This window comes from Oryctolagus cuniculus, chromosome 18, assembly GCF_051225735.1.
Source record: "Oryctolagus cuniculus isolate XC-2025 breed Fujian yellow rabbit chromosome 18, ASM5122573v1, whole genome shotgun sequence".
NCBI lineage: Eukaryota > Metazoa > Chordata > Mammalia > Lagomorpha > Leporidae > Oryctolagus > Oryctolagus cuniculus.
This window is the reverse complement of record NC_142884.1, coordinates 57,926,894-57,950,202: the sequence shown is the minus strand read 5'-3', so window position 1 is coordinate 57,950,202 and position 23,309 is coordinate 57,926,894. Positions and strand designations below refer to the sequence as shown.

The window sequence follows — 23,309 nt, the reverse complement described above, 5'->3', positions numbered from 1 at the left end:
ATCCTATTTCCCAATTGTTTCTTAGAGATTCGTTCATTTATTTGAAACAGAGAGTTACAGAGACAGAGGAAGAGATAGGGAGAGAGAGAGAGCTTCCATCCACCGGCTCAGTCCCCAAATGGCTGCAATGGCCGGGGCTGGGCCAGGCCAGAGACTGGACCTTGGAGCGCCCTCTGGGTCTCCCAGGCAGGTGGCAGGGACCTAAGGACTTGGGCCATCCTCAAATCTTTTCCAGGTGCATTAGTAGGAAACTAAATTGAAGTGCAGCAGCCAGGACTCTGAACAAAAATCTATATGAACTGCCGGTATCCCACACAGAGGCTTAACTCCCTGTTGCCACAATTCTGGCCCCTCCTAATTTTTTCAAAGAGAAATATACAGTGCATTAACATTATCTGTGGTGACTTTCTGTGTAATAGAACCCCAGAACTCCTTGCTTCTCTAGAGTTTTAACTTAGTAACCATCAATCATCCTTTCTCTACCCCTCCCTCTCTGCTTCCCTCCCCAGCCTCTGAAAGTTTACTTTAGTGCAAATATTTTGTGACCATCATGCATGTGAGAAATACTCAAAAAGTTCATGTAAAATGCAGATTGTGAACAAACTAGGGATTGATTTCCAAAATGCTTTGCATCAAAATAAGCTTATTTTCCTTTTGACTCCAGCTTCCCAGCTATGCAAACCCTGAAAGACAGTGGTGTTGTCCCAAGTCATTTGAGTTTCTGACACCCATGTGTGAGACCTGGATTGCTTTCCAGGTTCCTGACTCCAAGCCCAGCCATTGCAAGCATTTTCAGAGTGAGTCAGAGGATGGGAACCACCTCCGTCTATCTCTGTGTCTCTCAACTAAACTTTTAAAATTAATAGAAAAAGCTTATCTTTTAATTTTACTTCCATAAACTTTTTGTGTGTATATTTGTACACACATTTGCATATGTATTTATATACACATATTTTTGACTTTCATTCAAGATTGCAAAGAGGGAAGGAGCAGAATATTTATATACCTTAATATATTTTGCATGATAATTTGTAACCAATCATGAGTGGAAATTGGTTTGCCTGACTATAGCAGTTTTTTTTTAAAATGTCCCAAGCTGGAGGCAAGTGTGGTGGCATAGTAGGCTAAGCTTCTGCCTGTGGCGCCAGCATCCCATATTACCTCTGATTCATGTCCCAGCTGCTCCTCTTTCCATCCATCTCTCTACTTATGGCCTAGGAAAGTCGTGGAGGATGGCCCAAGTGCTTGGCCCCCTGCACCCATGTGGGATACCTGGAAGAAACTCCTGGCTCCTGGCTTCGGGTCAGTCCATCTCTGGCCATTGTGGCCATTTGGGGAGTGAACTAGTGGATGGAAGACTTCCCTCTCTCTCTGTAACTCTACCTCTTAAATAAATAAATAAAATCTCTTTTTTAAAAAAAGTCCCAAGCTGATAAGTATCTTCCAGTCCAAAGGGGTGTAATGTTTTAGTAAAGCCATTAACAATATTCTTAAACACAAGCATGAGTGTACAAAACTACCATGGCAAGATCTAAATCTAAGAACAAGTGTTAATTTTGAAAGTATGTGCCAGATACCATGTTAAAAAGTTGAAATATATTATTCCAATACTTAAAATATTCTAAAATAGTGTTCCTAAAATCATTACATATTATTCTCTCTGAATTACAGATCAGGAAACTGAATCTCAGAAAGGTAACTTGCTCAAAGTTACACAGCCAGAAGAGAAAGTAGAATCAGTATGTACTGAAAATTGTTCCTTCTGTCTAATGAAATTAAATTCTGAGAGAGAGAGAGAGAGAGAGAGAGAGAGAGAAAGAGAGAGAATTCTATTTGAGTCAGCCCTAAATTTGGTCACCATTCCCCTATAGCCCAGAGGCTAGGGCAGTACTAAACAAATTTAAGTGCTTAATTAATAGTCTCAGCAAATCTTTATTCAGTGAATGAATTCATGATATTTCCTCCAAAAATGTATCTTTCTTCTCCTTCCACTCCCCCTTTCTTCCAATCATTTCTATTTTATAAACCAGAATACATACATACACACACACACACACACACACACACAACGGTGTGACTTTTAAAAATGGATTGCTGGGGCTGCTTTCTTAATAATTAATTCAACGAAGTGTGCCCTACCTATAGTGACAAGTCAACAGTGTAGGCAGCCTGATTTCAAATAAGATGTGTCTCCTGAGTAATAGTATAAAAATTCAATAAAACTTAGTGTTTGTTTCAAATACATGCAGCCCAATAATGCCTACATTTTCTGCTGGATAAACATAAAATCAGCTAATATAAGAGCGAAAAAGGTCCTTAGAGATCAACTATCAACAGCCTTCTGTTGGACTATCCTAATAGCTTCCTCACTGATCTCCCCAAATTCACAGGAGGCTCCTTCCTGTTCTCTGTTGAAAATATATGTGATGAAGGTGAATTGCTTATAAATACAAATAGCTTTATTTCCATTTCCTGCTTGGACCTTCAGTGGCACCACACTGCTCTTACAAGACATTCCCCCCCTCTTCTATTTGGCATACAAGGCTCTAAATGCAAAGTTGTATGTCCAACTGTCTTTGCAGTACTCCAGCCTTGCTTCCACACCCCAAAGTCCAAGCTTCCCTTTATCCATGGTTTCTTGCACATACCACTTCTCTTCCTTCCTGTGGCACATTGCATGCCCCCACCTCATTGACATTTCCTGCCTTTCTCAATCACTCAGTCACTGCATCAAACAGCATTCCTCAGCCATCCTGAGAAAACCAGGTACCTTGAACTCACAGCTTTGCGGACACCTGCTCCTTTACTTGGATTACTTATTTCAGTTGTTTCTGTAAACCCACAGGGATGAGTATGGCACGAATATCAGTCTCCCCTACTTGTCTACTAGTTTCATGAGGGCAGAAACTGTCTCTGTTCTTGCTCATTGCTATACTTTGGTTGTGGCTTGTGCCCCAAAGCTTCATGTACTAGAAGACAGGCTCCCAGTGTAGTGATGCTCAGAGGGTAGAAACATTAAGGGTGAGGCCTCATGGAAGATGATTAGGCCATTGGGGTCTACACTCATTGATGGATTCCTATTGATCACTGATGGTGAGTTAGGTCTTGTAGGAGTGGATTTGTTCCTACAAGAGTGGGTTGTTACAGAAAGAGTAAGTCCAACACCTACCAAGTCTTTCACTTCCTTGCTTGCATACTTGCCCCTTTGGCATGGGACCATTTCTTTTGGCTTCTGTTGTGACATAGCCAAGTGGTCATTGAGAGTTTGCCAGCACCATGAGCCAAATAAGCCTCTTTATTAGTTCTTTTTACAAGTTACCCAGGCTTGGTTATTTGTTATAGCGACAGAAAACAGACTAAGACACTCATTAATGTATTGTCTGCAGGTATCATAATATAGTAGATATTGAAGAGATATGTGCTGAGTTATTCACTAGCACTGACTCTCAGCCTTGTTTCCATGGCAGTGTGAATTGAAGCCATGGTACACTTTGTGGAATACCATACAGTAGCACCATGGGGATTTCGAACATAAACAGGGCTTGCGTGCTACATTGGATCCAAACAAGGGCACCTCGTGGAGAGCCAGCAGTGAGAGGAAATGGCCTGTGGCTGAGCTGGATGAGATGGGGCATTGTTTCAGAGTTGCAAGAGACCATGCACAAGAGAATGAGTGTGAATGTTAGTAAGGAAGGAAGCCAGAATTAAAAGTCAAAAAGCAATGTCAAAAGTCAAATTTCAGATACAGCAATACAGTGATTAATAATAATAATAATAATAATAAATTGATAACAATAGAATAATCTATCACCATTGTTGCACTATCAACAGTAATAGCAGCAGCAGAACCATCTAGGTCAAAGGGTCACAGTTTGAAAGGATAGGAAGTAGGTAAACAAATGAAGTGCAAGAGGATTAGAATGTGTTGTGACATCTCTGCAGTGTGAAGGCCCATTGTTGTTCTAGTGACGGTTGTGTGACGAAAGGCATGACTGATGAGCATTTACCATAATTCATTGGACTTTTCTAGTTTCAAATCTTGCCTCTCCTGTTTACCTGTGACCTTGGATAACTTCCCTAATATTTCTGAACAGCAGTTGCAACATCTGGACAATGGGGAGAGTAACACCTCTGAGTTTTTAGGGCCTTGAGGAAAAATAAATGAAGTAATACACTCAATGTTTTGACATGATGCTAACTCAGTAGGAACTCAAAAAGAAAAACAATGATAACATTATCAGAAAGTAAGATTGGGAAGAGGCCATCCAAAAACAGATTTTAAAGGAGAAAGATATAGTAGCTGACAAAATGACTTGAAATAAATAAAGATGCCAGCATGTCAAATTGAGTCACTTTTCTTCATTTGTTCCTCTCTGTCCTCTGTCTTTCAGGGGGAAGGACTACTGTTCTCTATTCATGCTAACATTGTGTTGTAGAAAAACACAAATGAACTGGCCCAACACAGCAGTTTTCAAAGTGTTATCTAGGAATTTCTACCCATTGAGATGATCTTGTAAAAGAAAATCCATGGTTAAAATAAAGCTTTTAGGAAGATATCAAAGGCCCTGAGAAATATTTCAACAAAAATCTTGTCAAACTCCATTTAAATTTCTTCATCTTTTTTTTTTTTTATGTTCCCATAATTGGTATGCAAAAAAGTACATATTGTGAGCTGCTGACCTATCTCATTCTTTCCCACTTTACAGATGAGGGGACTGGGCCAAAGACAGGCCAGTTATATATTTTCCTTAAATGCTATGATTGAATAAGAAATAAAACATAACTGCAAATATCCAAACACATGGGAAAAAGAGAAAATTCATATCATGCAAAAACTTTAGTGATTCGTTGATGACTTCTTATTCTTGTTTAATAAAAATTTACTATTTCTGTTCTATTTTTTAAACTTAGGCATGTACTACTCTGCTTCAAAAACTTTATGGAAAATGCAATTAAAAAGTTTATTTTGGTGAAAAAAATTTTAAATGCTTGCATAATTTTTGCATGAGACACATCTTCTATAAATGTCTTTAAGAATTCATGGATTCCCCCATTTTTGAACCAAAACAAATTTATCTTTTAGTATCATTTTCCATAACCTTGTACATGACATTGAAATGGGAAGCAATAAAGGCATATCTCTCATCAAATCTCTCTTTGGAATGTCAGAAGATAATTTGTCAAGATTTAGGGGTGCTAGAGGGAAATATGAGATGAATGTGAAAATAAGGCTATTTTCTTAGCTTATTTTTATAATAAATTGGATTGATGATACCCATTGGGTCTGGATGTCAGAGGATAAAGTGAATTTTATTCTCCAAAAATGCCCACAGTAGTGTTTGCAGTTCCTTTTGTTCTCCTGAAGTCTTGCCACTCCCCAGCAAGATGGGGACATTGTTCCCCTTTCCTTTGAACCTGAATGAGAACTGACTTCTCTAAGAATGCACTGCTGTTTGACTCAGAACTAAGGTTATAATACAGCTTTGACCTTTCTCTCTCAGGATGCTTGCCTGTTGTATTCAACCATTGTGTTGTTAGAAAGCCCAAGTCACACTTGTAGATGTTCTGATAGTTCCCACTAAAGTCTTAGTATACAACCAGCATTATTGCCAGCTAGATAACTGAGGGAGCTTCTGCATGAATCCAGTTCATCTAGACAAATCTAGTTCATCAAGGTATAAAGCATGTCTGCAAATTGGATTGATCCTTCTACTTGCTATCAGTTATATACTACAAGAGCCAGTGTCAAACTACCTGTGTTCAAATCTCAGAACTTTCTTTTACCATTGTGAAACCTGTGGTTTTCTTAAATCATTCAGTTTCATGTATAAGCTATGAGTGATAACTTTTCTCATAGCGGTAATATAATTAAAGGAGATCATTGGTTTGGTAGGCATAATTGAGCTCCAGGTGCACATTAAGCACTCAATACCTGTTCCTGATGATCATGGCTCCCCAGAATGTGCACCCTCATACCAGGTACTCAGCATTCCTAGGGTGAATCTTGATCCATACCACTTGCTTCCATTTTTCATCCTCTTCTGGTTCTAGTCCTATATTTGGTTTCAATTCCCCAAGCCCCTCTTGGCAACAGATATTCTATTTGCTGTGAAGTTCAATTTTCCACTCACCAGCTTTACATGCCATTCCACAGGAGGAAAGTATTCTGGGCCATTGACCTGTAAATGAATGTGGTTCATCAAATGGCAACTGCTCAGATTTGGGCACATCTGAACTGGTGCAAAGTGAAATTTGATGCATTGGAGCCTAGGAAGACGGCTAAAATGCTCTTGACATCACAGACAGAGTGCAGTGTCTAAGATCACAGAATCCGGAGACACATCTGCCGCCGCTCAGAATTCAGCCCTGGTGGATACCAGTTCTACAACTTCTGGTAAGCTACTTGACTTTCCCGAGACTCTGTGTCTCCATATATACAACGGGCATAAGGGTCATCCAAATGAGAGTGCTGGAAAAGTCAGATTAATGCCTACAAATTGCTTAGCACGGTGCTTGGCACACCCTAAGCAATTTGATTGTGCATGTGCATTTGATGTCCTGCCATGCCACCTCAGGTCCTTAACCAGTTCCATAGAGACGTATTGGTGCCAAGAGCAGACATCTATTCAGCTGTGGATTCAGCTGTGGCCATCTGGCAGGCAGTGTGAGGGAGCGCTGGAGAGGGAGGTGGCATCTGCTTCTGGGAGAGAAGCTCTCTGTGCCCCCTGGCATGTGCTCCACTCATAAATTCTCCCAGAAATGGGGATGCAGCTGAGACCCACCGTTCGTGGAGGCAGACACACTCCCCTCCTCTACATTATCTGTTTGGAGCAGGAGCTACAGCACCGCTCGGATTGACATGCAGCTGCTGGCATATAATGGCTTTCCCAGCAGAGTCTCTGCAGGCTCCACTGTCATAGTTCCTAAAGGAGAAGAAAGCCTATTGCTAAAAGATATCCAAAGAGATACACATTCTTATTTAAAGAGGCTTAGGTAATTCAATTTGCCTCTTTTAAAGCAACCAGTGACTGCTATGGTAGGTAGAATGGCTTCCCGGAGGTGTCCAAGCCTTCATTCTCGGAACATGTGAGTATGCTACATTAAATGACACCTAGGACTTTGCTGGAATCGTGAAGGGTAGAGACTGTCAGCAGTGAGAGGAATCTGGACCACCCAGGTGGTCCCACCCTACTGATATAAGAATTTCAAAGTGGAAACTGGTTTACCCCTGGAGTTACAGATGCCTGGAAGAAGTCAGGGAGGTTTAAAGCATGATTAGGGCTGGACCTTCTACTGCTGTCACATGGAAAGCGTGAGACAAGCCGTATGGGGCACCGAGAAGTAAGGATAAGCCCTGGCTGAGAGCACTGAAGAAATAGGAATTTAACTTTTACAACCATGAATTCAGCCAGAAATTTGACTAAGCATAGAAAGGAAGTCACTTCTTGAGCCTTCTTATAACATCCTAGCTCAGAAAATGCCTTGACTTTGGCCTTGTGAGACAGAGAACCCAACAGGGCCCATCTGGACTCCTGATCTATAGTTATGGTATAAAAAGTCTATGCTGTTTAAGCTAATGTAATATGTTGTGGTGCCAATGGAAAAGTAACAGAACTTCCCAAATAGAAATGTGAATTGTGTTTGATGATGCTAAGAAGGCCCATCTTGATCTAGTTGCAATTTTCTTCTAGAGCTGTATTCCCTGAAGAGTCAAGCTTCTCCCAACATCACCATCCTTAACTCCCATTCTCTAGCCTAGGATTTTTCAATGGGGGAAATTTTAGGAATTTGTGTCAGAACAATTCCTCACTAAACAGGAGTTGTCCCCTTACAGGCAAGACCTGACAGTCTTGACTCTTGGGCTCCTAATGCTGGTGACACTTCCCAGTCATGGCATTTGTTCAATTTGCACACCAAGGTAAGCAATCTGTAAACTGTCAGGTAGTATGTTTTGAATGACTAATAAACACTAGGAAGTATTTCAATACTGGATAACCTCAGTGAACAAAATAGGGTACTGGCCTTTAAGGTAGTCACATTATAATGTAATAGATTTAAAAAAAAATAACATAAATAAACAGATAAACATTTTTAAAATGTGCTATTGGCATGGGCATTTGGTACAGTGGTTACTAAGCTGCTTGGGATGCCTGCACCTATATCAGAGTGCTGGGTTGCAGCTCCAGCTCTGCCTCCAGCTTTCTTCTAATGTGTACCCTGGGAGATAGTAGAGATTATTCAAATCTTTGAGTCTCTGCCACCCATGTAGGAGACACAGATTAAGTTTATGGCTCCTGGCTTCAGTCTAGCCCAGCCCTGGCTGTTGTGGGATTTGGAAAGTGAACCAGTAGATGGAAGTACTCTCTCTCTCTTCCTCTCTCTCTCCTCTGTTGGTCTCTATCTGCCCCTGTCTCTCTGACTTTCAAATAAATAAAAAATTTAATGCAATACAATAAAAAATATGCTATGGTTTGGATATGGTTTGAGGGTATTGCCTCCAGGGATTCATGTGTTTAAATTCAAACTCCATTGTGAGATGTTAAGAGGGTGGAAACTTAATCTGATTGTGCTGTTTAGAGATAGGATGTTCAGGAGGTGATTACGGTTATACTAAGTTATCAGTATAGAGCCTTCATGTTTAAACACTAGTGGCTTTATAAACACACACACACACACACACAGAGGTGAGATCAGAATACACACGTACAGATGCACACATATGTGCATAATCCCTATAGGGCTCTCAGGGCTCTGCCCAAAAGAAGGCCACAATCAGATACAGGACCTTGACCTTTAGAACTGTGGGTCAAAAAATTAACCTCTACTTTTAGAGTCCCCCAGCCTCTGGGATTTCATTACCGTCATATACAACAAGCTAATACAAAACGGATCAGAGGATAAAGCAGGCTGAAGAAGTAGAGAGTGGAGGACCGTAGGATGTGCTTCATCCAGAGTGCTCAGGGAGGTCCCTTGTGGAGGCTGTACTGACTTGAACACCACCTTGAGAGGGAGCAGCCGCCGCAAAATTAAAAAGTTGAAGGACGAGCAAGTTCAAAGACCTTGAGCCAAGACAGTGCGGCATTTCCAAGGGCCAGGAAGGTCAGCGGATCAGGGAAGGAGCAAACCACCGGGAGAAAAGAGCACAAAGAGGCATGCAGTGGAAGCAGGGCTGAGATGACGGGTGGACTTGGGGGCTAGGGGAAGGAATATGCGTTTCATGATGGCTTCAGTAGCGATCCATCCTCCTTTTAACTTTTAAAGTGGATAATTTCCAAGTCAAATTGAGAAACGAGTATAAGTTGCCCTGCTTGGATGTACTGAATCACCTGTCTTTTCGTGAACAGTTTTGCTTCTCTAATCCCCATCTATTTTTCTACCCCTTCTGAAGAAAATCAGATATTATAAAATGTGATCTCTAAATACTCATATTTTATATATTCCAAATTAAATGATTCTTTTTGAAGCCTAGCGTTGGTGTCACCATGGTACCTAAAATGATGTAAATTACGTAATGCCCTCAATGACACTGGAGGGGCTTAAGGAAAGGAGTCAAGTTGTCTGGTTTACATGCTGGAAAGCTCACCTCAGAACCTGTGGACTCAGAGGGTGAGGCAGGGTGGCAAAGGCAGGGCTGAGGAGACGTCAGGAGGTGGAGTGGCCAGGTCATTAGTGGTGGCAGCAATGGCTTGGGTGTGAGGTGGAAAGGAAAATGAGGGATTGAGAGTGACGCTTGCCATTTTGGTCAGAGTAACTGGGAACAGGACGGTAACACTTATAGACTAGGACAGCTAACGTGGAGAGGGGACAGCAACCATATGATAAACTCGAGCAATACAGCTGTCACGTGTTGAAGTTCTCCTTGGCAATCAAGGCCAAGTTCATGTGCTTTCTTTTCCTTGAGGCTTTCCAGATTCTCTGTTTAATGGTTTATGCTACTTTTCTCTGTATCTAATCAAAAACAAACATTTTAATAAATGTGCATGGTTAAAAGTCTCAAGGCATGAGCACTTCAGAAACATTATGGAAAACTGAATTAAAAGAAGAGTTTACTTGGTGCAAAAGATTTTGAAATCCATGTATAAACAGTAGGTCATGGAAGAAGACAGTGCTATGGATGAAAACTATGCACAATTTAAAAAACTTTTGCACCAGTGTTAAGTTATCTTTTAATGCACATTTTTTTGGTTTTGTTTTTGAAATATGTTCATAGTGAAAGACTTCTTACAGAAAACAACTACATGCATCCTGCATCTGCCACACATTAGCCCCATGGTCTTGAGTGAGTTACTTTCAACCTCCAAACCTCCTTACCTCAAAAACAAAGTGAGATCCTCTCTAGTCACCTCATTGTGTGTTTGGGTGAACTGAGAGTTCATCAATAGAAAGCTTTTTCCTGGTTATCTTGCACTAGTCACAGGTGATGAGTAGTAGCTACCACTGTTGTATTAGTAATTATCATTCTTGTGCACCCTTCTCATTGCTGAGGGGAGAGAGTTATAGCATTCAACTGGCATTGAGCTATTTGTGCTGGGCTCAGAAAGTGACATATCACACCCAGTGCTCAGAAGTGAGGGTGGTACTCACCCCAACACACTGTGCCGAACTCCAGACAAGGTGATCTGCTCTTCCGTCATCCAGGTGGAGGCTTGAACTTAACCCACTTCAAATCTGAATTAGCAAAGAACAGACATTACCTGCAGCTGCAGACTTTCCTGTTAGTCTAATTTGTGTAAACAATCTTGCAACACACACAGATGCACACAGACACAGACTTGCACTGTAGAAGCATATTTGACCTAGCTGCTCAGTCATTGAAGCTTCATTTGGTCATTATTGAACAGTTCAAGAGAAATCTCAGGATTTTATTATGCAGAAATTTTATCACAACCACCCATAAATCCCAATTAGGCAGCTTGTAGCAGAGCCTCAGGAGGAAGCGCGATTTCTGTTTGTTCCCAGTGTCTCATTAGTGACATGCCTTCACGACGGGCCACAGATGGGAGCAACGTCTCCAAACAAGATAGCTGGCAGATGGCAGAGCGTGACGTCACAGGGCACTCTTCTCAACTACACACTGAGGTAAAGACAGGAGGTTCTGGACCAGCAGAGAACCGTGTCCAGCGCCTCACTTCACCTCTTTAAGCACTGATTTTGGACCCAAACACACCTGAATTAGAATCCAGCTTCTATTATTGGCCAATTCATTACCTTTGGAATGCCTATGAACCTTTCCAAAAATTCAGTAGTTTTTTTAATTTAATGCAAAAAGTGGGGGAGGGCAATGCATTAGGAAATTGAATGTGAAGTACTTAACACAGCATCTAAAACATGAATGTCTAATTAAAAGTAAATTTTCACAATTTCTTCTTCCCTAATCTTTCATTTCCTCATCTGTAAATGGAGGAGCCCAATTCCTGTAGAGCATTATTTAACAATGAAACAGTGCTATGCATAAATGAAATCTCTCTCCCTCTCTCTCTCTCTCTCTCACACACACACACAGCTACTTTCCAAATGCAAGTTTGCTATTTTGTAACTTAATAGTCAGTCTAAATGCTAATTTTCCAGAGACACATATATAAAAATCTCTCAAATATCAATAAGTTAATTTAGAAGTTAAAAATCAAAGACAGAGGCAATTAAAAAAAGACCATAAGCCATTTTCTAAGTTGAATCTAAGCTTCAAACATATTATTTCATTAGAGCATTTTAAACTCTTTGTGCCCACTAATTTACTTCTTTTTTTCTTACAATATTCTCACTACAGTTTCACAGCCAATGTGTACAGGAGAAAGTGAAAACTCCAAGGGCAAAAGCAGTTTACCCAAGGCCATATAGAAAAGGAGGCAGAGGAGGCTATGCCTCAGCTGTGTCAGATACAAGAGGACAAACGCTTTTCTACCACGCAGGGCAGCTTCTCTTTCAACTATGTGCTATTGTGTATTAATCACTAGAGTGTCCTTTGTTTCAGTTTTTATCCATTCAATTATTAACTAATTATCTAAGAGTTAAATAATTCGGTAAACTTGAGTCTCAGTTATAAGTTGAGTGTTTCTCTGTTCTTTGAGAGCCCAAAGTAGAATAGGGGAGAGGCATGAACCAATTGACTAATGTTAAAATATGGTGCAGAAAAGGGTTTGGTAACGGAAGAGGGAGGATGGGGGATCTGAAAGGTGAGATGATCCCATTGTGTCTGGGCAGTCGGCTTGGGGATGATTTGAGAAAGAGGTTATGCTTTTACTCCATGCAGAGGGGTGAGATTCCCACAGTAAGCCGGGAAACAAGGGGACTTCTCATTTCCCCAAACAAAAATTCAGAAACTTCGAAAGTCTGCAAGTATCTACGTAAGTACCTTTCCTGTGTTGGAATTTTGGGGTATTTATATAATATTATTTCCCTGAGTAAAGTGTGTGTATTTCACAGTGAAAAATTTAGAGGGAACAAAAAAAAAAGCTTCCTTTATTTCCATTTCCTAGTAATAATCACCTTTAACATTCTGGTACTTTTCCTGGGGCTGACACTTGGCACAGTGGATTAAGTTACAGCCTTGGCATCCATATCAAAGTGTTAGTTTGAGTTCCAGCAGCTCTGCTTCCCATCCTGCTTCCTGCCTGTGTACTCAGGAAGGCAGCAGATGATGGCTCAAGTGCGTGGGCCCCTGCCATTCACATGGGGAGAGCTGGATGGAGTTCCTAGCTTCTGGCTACAGCCTGGCCTAGCCCTGGCTGTTGCACCCATTTGGGAAGTCAACCAGAGTATGAAAGATCTCTCTGTCTCTTCTTCTCTTTATCACTTTGCCTTTCATATAAATAAATCTTTAAAGAACATTTGGTAGTTTTCTATCTATGGCTTTTCTTTGTCTTTATGTTTATTGATTTATATGGAGGACTGTTATCCAACTTATGCAAAATTAGACTCATTTATTGTCTAATTTCACCACCATTCTTTTTCATCATCATTTAAATATTCTCCTGTTACAAAGTTACAGCCATAGTTAATTAACATATACACTGTGGATTTAATAGTACCAACTTAATCAGTTCCAGTAGGCCTTGAACTCCAAAAGGTAAAGACTACAACTCATTTCACATATTCATCATTTCAGCCTCAGTACTATGCTCAGAGTCTTGCATTCGGCAAGCTCACAATGAATGTTTGCTGATTAGCTACATTTGCATATTTACATCATCACAATCATTTGTCTTACCCACACACACAGATGTACAGTGAAAACTATTCAACTCAAATCTCAATCTAACTATTTTAAATTAATTAATGGAAGTGGATGCTTTCTGGATCAAAGGCCAAGATAAACTTGCAGTCCTTAAGACATGTTGCCAAATTCACATTGCACTGAGGCTGTAAATATTTTTTCCTCCTATCACTAATGCACGACAAAGTCCCTTCCCTGTACTCCTGCCAACAGTTGGTATTATTTATTTTTTAATCCTTCCTAATGAGAGAGGTAGGAAACAGAATCTTATTTCATTAATGAGTAGTAAGGCTGAACATTTGTTTGTGGGTTTATATTCATTTGTAGCTCTTCAGTGAATTCTTTCTAACCTGCCTTCAAATTCTGGATTATGACTATTAGTGTGAAAAGATATTTAGTTATATGTTAGCTGTATGTTGGATGATAGACAGGAGGGCATTTCAGACACTTCGTGGAAAGCAGAATTTAATATAATTTTATTTTGGAGCCAAATAATTAAAATCCATGGATAGTTTTTGCATATACTTTCTATGAACTATTTTGAAGACCACTTTCATAATTAGCTATTGGGCAGAAGTCAAATTTGTAACCCATTGTGTGAATGTGTGCATATATAGGAATGTTTTAAATAAGAATATAAGGAAGTATATGCAATTAAAATAAATTTTCAAACATTTAAATTGTGAGAGATGAACAATGAACAAGACAGGGAAGCATGTACATTGTAAATAGGATTTCAGACTGTGGATCAAGACCTTCTTGTTCCTCTATATATCAGCTGTGGGCCTTGAATAACTCAACTTCAGTAACTCTCAATTTCTTGGCCTAAAAAATGAAGTTATTTATGATGTCTACTCAGTATTGGTAAATTTCTGATAAAGGTTTTTTTGTTTGTTTTTTTTTTTTTTTTTTTTTTTTGACAGGCAGAGTGGACAGTGAGAGAGAGAGACAGAGAGAAAGGTCTTCCTTTTGCCATTGGTTCACCCTCCAATGGCCGCCACGACTGGCGCACCACGATGATCCGATGGCAGGAGCCAGGTGCTTCTCCTGGTCTCCCATGGGGTGCAGGGCCCAAGCACTTGGGCCATCCTCCACTGCCTTCCCGGGCCACAGCAGAGAGCTGGCCTGGAAGAGGGGCAACGGGGAAAGAATCTGGTGCCCCGACCGGGACTAGAACCCGGTGTGCCGGCGCCGCTAGGTGGAGGATTAGCCTATTGAGCCGCGGCACTGGCCAAGGTTTTAATCATTGTAAATATGTGGAAAATGACTGACACATAACAAAGGTGTTCAATTGATTTTTTCAAGTTAAAAAACAACAGATTAGTTCACCCTGCTGAGCAATAATTGTATGGAGGAGGTACCAAAGCTTGTGGAGCGCAGGGTAGTTGTGCATGGGGCAGGAGTTGGGGAAGGTGCAGATTTAGAGAAGACAGCTAAGAAGGATGTTCCTGAGGAGGTGGAGGGAGGAAAAGAAGAGAGCCGAGCGACAACGGGAGAAGGAGACGTGCAGGCAGGGGCAACAGCGCGTTCAGACATCGCACCTCGCACTGACAAGGGAGGATTTGGTGTTGCTGAAGGAGTAAATGAGCGGAAAAACGCAGCAACAGCAGCGAGAAGTCGACCGGGGAGGTTGTTGGCCCAGTGGTTAGGACAGTGCCACTAGGGATGCCTGCAGCCCATGTTTAAGAACCTGGGTTTAGAGCCGGCGCCGTGGCTCAATAGGCTAATCCTCCACCTTGCGGCGCCGGCACACCGGGTTCTAGTCCCGGTCGGGGCGCTGGATTCTGTCCCGGTTGCCCCTCTTCCAGGCCAGCTCTCTGCTATGGCCAGGGAGTGCAGTGGAGGATGGCCCAGGTGCTTGGGCCCTGCACCCCATGGGAGACCAGGAAAAGCACCTGGCTCCTGGCTCCTGCCATCGGATCAGCGCGGTGCGCCGGCTGCAGCGGCGGCCATTGGAGGGTGAACCAACGGCAAAAGGAAGACCTTTCTCTCTGTCTCTCTCTCTCACTGTCCACTCTGCCTGTCAAAAAAAAAAAAAAAAAAAAAAAAGGAAGTACTCCTTCCTCAAAAAAAAAAAAAAAAAGAACCTGGGTTTGAGTTCCGCTCTGCTTCCCATGGAGTTTCCGTAATAGTGTACATCCCGGGAGGAAGCAGGTCGCTGTGCTCCGTGTGGGAGAACCAGAGGGAGTTCCTTGTCCTTGGTTTCTGCCTGGCCATCCCTGTCCCTGCTGTGCAGGTCTCTCTCTCTCTCTCCCCTTGAAAAAATTTAGAAAAATAAAAGAATTTTATGAAAGACAAACTCAGCTAAGATGGACTTTACAGAACACCAGGAAAATATTTTGATTCCATTCTACCCAATAACAAAATAATATTAACCTTTTAAACAAAAAGGTAGGATTTAAAGGAGAAATGCATGGGAGGTATTTTGAACTGAATTTATTATACATCTTTTTAGTAGGATAAAAGATTGTATTTTAACACCAAGATGCATGAATGTATTTTTTTTAAAGATTTATTTGAAATTCAGAGTTACACAGAGAGAGGAGAGGCAGAGAGAGAGAGAGAGAGAGAGAGAGAGAGAGGTCTTCCACCTGCTGGTTCACTCCCAGTTGGCTGCAACAACTGGAGCTGTGCTGATCCGAAGCCAGGAGCCAGGTGGTGCAGAAGCCCAAGGACTTGAGCCATCTTCCACTGCTTTCCCAGGCCACAGCAGAGTTGGACTGGAAGTGGAACAGCCAGGATTTGAACTGGTGCCCATATGGGATGCCAGCACTGCAGGCAGTGGCCCTACCTGCTACACCACAGTACTGGCCCCTCATGAATGTCTTTCAAGTCTCAATGGAGTTATAGTCTTTGCTGTGAATTCTCTTTGCAGGAGAGACCTATGCCATTCTTTAAAATATTTATTCATTTATTTGAAAGTCAAGAGTTATACACACACACACACACACACACACACACACATATATATATAAAGAGAGAGAGAGATCTTCCATCTCTAGTTCACTCCCCAAATGGCTATCCCAGACCCAAGTCAGGCGCCAGGAGCTTCTAGTTTTCCCATGTGGGTGGCAGAGGCCCCAGTACCTGTACCATCTTCTCTGCTTTCCCAGGCCATTATCTGGGAGCTGGATCGGAGGTGGAGCAGCTGAGACACCAGCGCCCACATAGGATGCCTGCCACTGTCTCAGGCAACGACTGTACACATTATGACCCAGTACCTGCCCCAGAATGTATGCTTTTCATAAGTACAATGCAAGCAGGAAGACCCCCAGGCCCATTATCTTCTCGGAGAGTGGGTGCACTTGGTACTACCAGTGACCTCCTTCCAGGATGGCCATGCCTCCCAGAGCTCCCCTGTGGCACCAAGAGGTTACAAAGGTTACAATTTATTACACCCTGCACATAAATCGGCCAGTTTATTCTTCTCTATTTTCTCATAGTTTATCCATTAGGATGACAACTATTTTATATTGGTTGTTTTATATCTGCAGAACCCAAAGGCAGTGGTAAGAATGTTGGGTTACTGCGAAGGTTAATACTAATAGTAAAAAAGAAGACAGAACAAAACAAAAACATCATTTGATAACAGATGTCTGTTTGAAGAGGCTCAACTGTAACCAGCTTCCTCCACTAAACCCATCTTTCATTAAGCCTGGAGGGAGAGCTTTTCATTCCTTTTTTAATCTAATTTATTGTACTGGCCAGCAAGTGGATAATGTAATACTTTCATCTTTATCCCAGGATTTGAGGGAGATATTAATCAGCATATTTCTTCTTCAATCCTGGAACATCTGTATACCAATGATGTTAATTGGCATCTACTAAAAGAATTTCAATTGCAATATACAATGTGTTCACTGTTATCAAGTAATATTACTCATACTTATGTCATGTTACAAAACCATGAGTGACCTAAGCAGTACATACAATGCATAACTCCTTGACCATAAAAATGATATCTTGTGTTCATACTTGGCAATTTATAGCTCTTTGTGAAATGCTTGATAAACTACTCAAAGATCAAGAGCAACAGGAGAAGCTTAGACTTTCCACTCCAATCCACAAGGATTTGAACCCTAACTTTGCCACTAACTTTGATGCAAAGAACTTGACTCAGTTTCATTCTTTCATTCCCAATTTCCCTTACTGATCTCCTTATATAATATAGAGTGAAGATATTATTAATATCTCCTTCCAGTATGTCTCTAAGAATTAAATAATATGTAGCTAATATTTGTTGAGTGGGAATTGCCTATACATATATATATATATATATATATATATTATATCATTTAAGCCTCACAATATTCCTATAATATTAGCTTTATGAGCCCCATTTTCCGGGCAGGAAACTAAGAGTCAATAATTAGCTTAAGGGAATTCAGATTGAGCTCAGATCTGACGAGTTCCAAATTTCAGGCACTTTCCAAACCAAACCACTGACTTGTTAATAGCGGTGCTCTTAGGATTCTTGAACCCTCACCCTCATCCCCCAGACCTGGCAACTAATCTCAGGCAAACCAGGATAACTGCTTATAAACCAGCTAGAGTTGACCTCTCCCAGGCACACCTTTCTTGAGGGAATACCACTCAAGGGACCACGCTTTTTACAGTTAGAAAAGAGGAAAAATGAGCTCAACTCAGCTGTGCCACTGCTGTTCACGTGTATGGAAGAGCTAGGCAGTTACCTTTTGGTCCTGACATCACTTTTGCAACATTTCCTTGTTTTCTCATCCTTGCCACAGATGCTGAACTCATATAACTTCCAGTGCGAATTAATAATTCCTCAACTCCCGAGTCCCCCCCTCAAGACTATTGTTGTGACTGTCTGAGTGGCATCTGTAACACAGACACAGTTCCCTGTTATAAATCTTTGACTTCCTCCACCTTGATGCCCAAACCTCCCTCCCTCCTCACACTGTCTCCTTCACAGACCAAATGTTCCAGCCTTCTGATCTCTGTGCATTTGCCATACTTGTTCAGTCCATACAGATGTGCTCAAATCCTCCTGGGTTGAAAGTCTTGGCTTAAACATTATATGGTCTGACTTCCACAATTTCCCCTCAAGAGCAGAATGAGTTACACTTCATTTTTTTTGGTTTAGATACATAATAATTTGCACGTTTATGGGGTATAGTGTCATAATTTGGTACATATCTACAATGCTTAATGATCAAAGCAGGGTAATTAGCATTCCATCTCCGTAACCATTTATCATTTCTTTGTGTTGGAGAGCTTTGATTTCCTCATTTCTGGTACTTTATAAAATATGTAACAAATTATTTTCACTATTGTTCACCAACTGTGTGCGGTAGCCTATGCTTTACTCTTCCCATCTGAAGTACATGTCGGTGTCCACTTTCCAAGCTGCCTCTGCCCCCTGCCCCTTTTCTCTGCTTTGCTCTGGTGGCCACTGTTCTACTCTCCATGTTGTCATGCTGTTTTCAGTGGATTTAAGTAGCGAGTGATGTGTCTATTTTTCCTCTGATATAAGCTTGCAAGTGCCACTGTGGGATCCCGTGGCATTCTCTAGAGATGGCTCATAGTGCTCAGCATCTGAACTTGTACTTAGACCAGACATACACAAGCATGTACATACAGGCACACTCACACACACACACACACACGCACACACAGTAACCCCTGAATGAATAAACCCACAATTGCAAACTTTTCAAGGATAAGGAGTCGCCTTGCCCCAGACTTCCTAGCCTTCTGCTAACAGCTTCCTGATAATCCTATGGCGTAAGGGTGGGAGCCACTGTGACTTCATCCTGATGTCTTTGTGTGAGGCTGTCACCAGCATATCACAGTGCACACAGCGATTTTGTGATAGGTTCAGGGATGTGCGGGCCATTCCTTGAAGGCTGGCGACGCCGAGGGGGATCAAAGTTTCTCCTGCCTGAGCAGAGGATTTGCGAAGATGTTTGTGTGATCGTTAAGGAAGAGCCTCTCCCCCAAGAATTCAACACAGAGGAAGCGGAGCTGAAACATGGAAGGAGAGAAACCCATCCTGATTACATTACTCGTGCCCTGAAGACTTAAACCAGAACTTAGTCTTCATGCAGAATTTACTTGAAAACATAGAGTTCCTCTTGCTGTTTAAAACAGTTTGAATCTAGTTTTCTGTCACTTGCCACCAACCAATTCTTATGTATTAACTAGGTATCAGTTAATTTTTTGAAGGCAGTAAACAAAGCTGCCATTGAAGGCCTCTGGAAGATCCCTTAACAAGGAGCCTTTGATATTGGAGAGAGGATCTGAATATTAATGCCAGTCCTCCAGTGAGGGCAGTGAGTCTTGGTTCTGACCTTCAGCAAAAGCTAAACAAACAGCACTCTATCAAGTCCTCACAGGTTCCCATCAAACAGCATTAAAAGCGCGACCCTGCATAGCAATCAATGTGAACATCTTTTACAGACTAGAATTGCTCATCAGTGGTGTACTTGGTCTACCATGGGGCAGAGGCCAGGATGAGGACAAGGTTAGATGGTCAGGTTTTTAAATGGTGCAGAGATATGGAGAATGGGGACCTAGGTGTACCTATGATGATGAGGCAATGTTTATCTTCTCCTGCTTCTCTATCAAGAGACAATCGGGTTCTGTGGTTAAAACATTTTTGGATCCTGATTGCACCACTGTTTCCTGGCCTCAGTTATCCTGTTTATAAAATGCTACCCATACACAAATATTTGTATTTTTTTAGCAAATTATTTTGTATTCCAAGTTCCCTAGTTTAATGACTTCTAGAATTTTTTTGACTATAATTCACAGTTAAAAAAACAGCCAGAATCTTAGCCCTGAAACAAATTTTAGGCAAGAATTCTTATTTTTTTTAAAGATTTATTTATTTATTTGAAAGTCAGAGTTACACAGAGAAAGAAGGAGAGGTAGAGAGAGAGAGAGAGAGATCTTCCATCCAATGATTCACTCCCCAGTTGGTTGCAACGGCCGGAGCTGTGCCAATCCAAAGCCAGGAGCCCTAAGCTTCTTTCAGGTCTCCCACATGGATGCAAGGGACCAAGGACTTGGGCCTTTCTCTACTACTTTCCCAGGCCATAGCAGAGAGCTGGATTGGAAGTGGAGCACCCAGGTCTCAAACCAACGCCTATATGGGATGCCGGCACTTCAGGCCAGGGTGTTAACCTGCTGCACCACAGTGATGCCCCCAGAATTCTTATTCTTACAGTGTGTTGTAGTACAGCAGCTTAATCCCCCACTTCCCACTTGAGACACCCACCTTACATAATGAATTGCTTGTTCAAGTTTTGGCTTTTTTTTTTTTTTAAGATTTTATTTATTTGAGAGGTAGAGTCACAGACAGTGAGAGGGAGAGAGAAAGAGAGGTCTTCCGTCTGCTGGCTCACTCCACAAATGGCCACAATGGCTTGGAGCTGCACTGCTCTGAAGCCAGGAGCCAGGAGCTTCTTCCAGGTCTCCCATGCGGGTACAGGGGCCCAAGGAGTTGAGCCATCTTCTACTGCTTTCCCAGACTACAGCAGAGAGCTGAATCGGAAGAGGAGCAACCAGAACTTGAGCTGGTGCCCATATGGGATGCCGGCGCCGTTGGCAGAGGATTAATCTACTGCACCACAGTGCCAGCCCCCAAGTCTTGGCTCTTTTGCTTTTGGTCCAGCTACATGCAAAGGTGCCTGGGAAGGCATTGGATGATGATTCAATTGCTTGGCCCCCTATCACTCACATGAGAGTCCCAGATGGAATTCTGGGCTCCTGGCTTTGGTCTGGCCCAGTCAAAACTGTTATGGTCATTTGGGAAGTGAACCACCAGATGGGAGATCTCTCTCTTTCTGGCTTTCTCTCCCTGTTATTCTGCCTTTTATTTTTATTTTTTATTTTTTTGACAGGCAGAGTTAGACAGAGAGAGAGGGACAGAGAGAAAGATCTTCCTTCTGTTGGTTCACCCCCCAAATGGCTGCTATGGCCGGCGCTGCGCCGATCCGAAGCCAGGAGCCAGGTGCTTCCTCTTGGTCTCCCATGAGGGTGCAGGGCCCAAGCACTTGGGTCATCCTCCACTGCCTTCCCGGGCCACAGCAGAGAGCTGGACTGGAAGAGGAGCAACCAGGACAGAATCCGGCGCCCCAACTGGGACTACAACCTGGGGTGCCGGCGCCACAGGCAGAGGATTAGCCACGTGAGCCACGGCGTTGGCCAACTGCCTTTTAAACAATAAATAAATCCTTAAGGAAGTTTTGCTTTTACAATGCAAAGTATTTTCAGATATATTCAATCAATTCTATTAAAGTTTTTTAAATTTTTTTATTTTAAGACGCCATTTCAAAACTGACTTCAAGACACCAAAAGGTTTTAAGCTGAAGGTTAAAAAACATATCTTAGGTAAATTTATGGAGACAAAAATGCAGTGTAGGGTAAAATTCCAGTGTATTTAAACAGAGTTTTGGACCCAAATCCCTGGGGAATCTCCTTACCTTCCTGAACAAGGCTGGGTGAGTTCTCCTTTGTGTCCAAGCTTAAATCAAGAATTGGTGGAAGCAGGTTTGTCCATATTCCTCTTTCCCTGGATAGCCCTAATATTCCTAATCTCTTCTGAGGAGTTTCTTCCCACTGGTTTTACTGTGTAAGAATATCCATGCAAAGTGAAGAAATTGCAGAGGAATTGAGGTTAAGGTTCTCACATTTTAGTTTGTAAATGAATCTCCCAGGGAGTTTTACAGTTCTTAAGGATGCTTAAAAGTTATACTTCAGTAGTTTTGGCATGAGATCCCAGAGTCAGGATGTTTGGGGATCTAGGGATGTCTGAGAAAAGGGGAGGAGAGCCTCATATGGGATAAACACCCTAATTAACAAGAGCACCGGTTTCCTTCAACTCCATTTGAGATGTGCAATCAAGCCACTGATGACCATCAGCAGACCTGTGAAAATTCCCTTCAAACCGAGATGGACACCAGGGAAGGAGAGGAAGCAGGCTGCGTCTGCCTTTTGCACAATCTCACGGCAGAGCAGAGCAGACCACACACGGAGCAGTTCCTTGTCCACACACCACCCTGGCCAGCCTCAGCCCAGCCTCAGCCCAGCCTCAGCCCAGCCTCAGCCCAGCTGGCTTATGTTCTTCAGCCAAGCAGGTGGCTGTCTTTACTTAATGATAAGGGGATTTAGGGTGTGAAGAGGTGCCTGGGATGTAGACAGTAAAAGAAATACTGCAGTCTTCAGTCTTATTATTTTGAAATGTGGGAGTTCCATGTGTCAGTTTCTAGTGGGCGCCGGCTTCTCTGTGCCCAGGGGAACTATGTTCCTGTGTTTGCACTAGAGAGTCGCTTGATGTTCTGTCTTTGTTTCTCTGAACTCCTGAAACTCTCTTCAAGTGAAAACCTAGGGGACATTCTTCAGAGTCATGTTGGAGAATCTTGTAGTCAGAGCAGTAACTCAGTCACCAGAAAACAGGAAAGAGTGGACATGACTTTCACCATTAATTCTCTTGACAGGAACAGTTCTTTAACTGTGATTTTCTACACGCTGTCCTTCAGACGAGATGGCTGCAAAGGCCCCTTCTAGCTCTTAAGTGTCTAGAAGTCTGTGAGATACGGGGATACAAGCATAGCTTCGTTCAGGGCTTAAATAAAAGCCAAAGAATAGCAGAAATATGTTGGAAACAAAACTTGGCCAATGAATTGCAAGGGTTCAGGTTTCTGGGAGTCAGCCTGGGAAATAACAATGGTTTGAAAAGAGAAAATGATGGGAAGGTAGCAAGGAAACTCAGCTCGGAGCTAAGGATGATTGATACAAAGAACAAGTTTTCTAAGACCTCATTTGCCTAGCGTCAAGGAAGCCATTGAACTGCATCTCGGTTTCGTTATCTGAAAAATGGGCATAAAACCGTTGGAAGGTGAAAACTACTCATGGTTTCAATAATCCATACATTTATTTATTCACTCATTGAGAGAAAAATAATCTTTAAGCAAGAATTGCTTGGTCAATTGAGGGAAAGGATATGGGAATAACTAGCTTTATGGGATAGGTGATAAATTACTGGTGATGCATCAGATGCAAAGTTTTCCTCCTTGGAAACTTTCTTTGTGAAAGTCATTTATAGTCCTTAATATATATATATATATAT

The 23,309-nt window shown here is 42.0% G+C and overlaps 1 long non-coding RNA gene across 1 annotated transcript in view; it reads right to left on the bottom strand.

Annotated features, from left to right (window-relative positions):
• Window positions 1-21,937, bottom strand: part of LOC149120970 (uncharacterized) — a 34,624-nt gene extending 12,687 nt beyond the window's left edge. The window contains exons 1-2 of the long non-coding RNA XR_016224632.1: window positions 21,664-21,937; window positions 10,585-10,668 (exon numbers count right to left, since the gene is read on the bottom strand). This is a non-coding gene — a long non-coding RNA (uncharacterized LOC149120970). The remainder of the gene's footprint in view (window positions 1-10,584; window positions 10,669-21,663) is intronic.
• Between the last annotated feature and the right edge of the window lie 1,372 nt (window positions 21,938-23,309).